We start from the raw sequence: 2,610 nt of genomic DNA on the forward strand, positions 1-2,610 counted from the left end.
TTTTAATATTTAGACTTTGGATATAGGTAATTTTGAAAACTCCTTATACTGATATTTTCATATATTTTCAGTTTACATATTTTGTGGATATATGTTGATTGTCGGTTAAAATTCACCCTTCAGCCTTGAGATTTAAGTCAGAATTTTCTAATCTGATAAGCAAAAAAGGAATTTTGCTTTAATTTGCATTCATTAAAAGACTGGGAAGTTTGCATGTATTTTCATATGTTAATTGGCCTTCCAGATTTTTTTGTGAATTGCCTCTACATAGGCTTTCCTGTTTTTCTGTGGAGCTATCTTCTTTTCTTGTATAAAAGTTGTCTATTAATATCAACCAGTTTTCTTTCATATGTGTACATTTATGTGTATATTGAGAGAGCAAGAAAGAGCATGAGCAAGTACAAAGATATTTTCCCTATTTCTTATATCTTTAGTTTCACTTAAGAGGTTTTGTCCCCACCCCTGCCCCCATTTGGAAGTTACATGATTGTATCTATTAATCTTTTCCTTTAAGGTTTATACTTACATTATGATTTAAAAGACTTTTCCAATCCCAGATCATGAAATTACTTACCTTTAGTTTTTTCTTATACTTTTAGTAGCAATTGCCTTTTATATATTTAGCTTATAATTTCCTCATAGTATTTCAGTATATATTTAAAGTCTTAGACCCGGTCATGTTTAATACTTGTACTTAACCGTCCCATATTTAGAATATGCCCATTTAAGAGAGTGTTCAGAAAACCTTCTGATCCTGAGATTCTGAGAATGCTTCTATTTTAATATTTACAGCTACATTTAAAATTAATATTATACAGCCGAGTTTGTAAATGTTTAGTTTTTCAGAATTTATGAGTTAGTCATCTTATTACTCACCTACCTCCTTTTGAGTGTCATAGGAAGGGGAAAACTGCAAATAGGAGTGATTTTTAAAAGTAAATGAATTAGTGAAATCTACATCAGTGCTTCTGTTGGAGTTCAATAGACTATTGTAGATTTTGTAATATTAGTAAACCTCTGCTGTGTGCACGTCACACTGGTAGACCATACAGTGGGCAAGAGATGAGTAAGGTACAAAGTACAACTCTAGCATTTAAGGAATGTACTGCTATTAATTTGGAGGTGGGTTGGGAATTAGGTCAGTAAGCAAAAAATAGGATACAAAACAGAATAAAGTAAGAGTCCCATATGAGAATCTCCACAAATATACATTGGTGGTTTTAAGGAAGTAGATATTTTCCAATTATAGAGAAAGCCTGAATGGAAAAGCAACACTTGTGATGACCATCAGTGAATGGATAGGATTTTAGCAGGTAGAGATGCGGGAAGAGTATTTTGGACAAAAGGCAGTTTTAGAGGGAAAAACTCATTAAAAATGGGAAAGCACAGGGCATACCTTTTGGGGATATAGGATTTTTTTTTGTATGTGTTAACATAAAATAAGTATGAGAAAATAGTAAGGGATAAAGTTGGAAATATTGTCAAGATATCTTTGATAAGCATTGGGGTTGTGTCTATTGACAGGGAAGGGAAAAGGTAGAGATCTACTTTGTCTTATATGGCAGCCACTAGCCACATACAGCTGTTGAGCCTTTGAAATGTGACTAGTCCAAATTGAGATGTGCTGGTAGTGCAAAATACATACTGGGTTTCTAAGACTTAGTACAGAAAAAAAAAGAGACTATGAAACATCTTATGAAAAAGTTTTATATTGATTACATGTTGAAATGATTATATTTTAGATACATTGGGTTAAATAAAATATACAGTCATCCCTCAGTGTATGTGGGGTATTTGTTCCAGAACCCCTGCCTATACCAAAATCTGTGGACCTGTGTACAGGGAAAATCGCTCTCCGTGTACGGGTACCATGTGCAAATATTATGTTTTCGATCCCTGGTTGGTTGAAAAAAATCTGTGCACAAGTGGACATGTGTAGTTCAAACCCATGTTTAAGTGTAAACTTGTGTTATTAAAGCTAACTAACTTGTTTCTTTATACTTTTAAAATATGGCTATTAGAATATTTTAAGTTATGTATGTGGCTCCCATTTGTGACTTAGGTTATATTTCTATTGCATAGTGCTGGTATAGATAGAAAGAATACGAAATAGTGGGTAATTGCTAATACCCACAATGTAGCCATATTGTCTAGAACTTGTAATATAGTTGAGTTAATCCTCACGGTAAACCATATGAGGTAGGTGATACTTCTTCAAGGTAACTGGGGTGCAGAAGGGTTAAGCAATATACCTGAAATCACTCCGCTACTAAGTAGGAAGCCAGGATTCAAATGTAGGCCTCTCTGGCTCAGAGCCTGTGGTGTTCCCGACATGCTGTGGCATGTTGTCATTGGACTATTAAAAGTGGTTGAGTTTGTGAATGACGTGAATGGAGTCGGGCTTTAACAGAATCGTAATAAAAATAAATGAGGGAAGAGGCTTCATTTTCAGCTGTTTGTGGTGTTTTTTGTTTTTTCTGTTTTATGCAATTCAAAATTTTTGCCGGAGAAAGTGCCTTGTTTAAAGTCAGCTTTTGAATTGTATCTTTTTGAAGTATTCTTCATGCTCACTGACTCTCAAAATATTTGCCTTATTGCCTCTGTAGATTT

This window comes from Cynocephalus volans, chromosome 13 (genome assembly GCF_027409185.1).
Source record: "Cynocephalus volans isolate mCynVol1 chromosome 13, mCynVol1.pri, whole genome shotgun sequence".
NCBI lineage: Eukaryota > Metazoa > Chordata > Mammalia > Dermoptera > Cynocephalidae > Cynocephalus > Cynocephalus volans.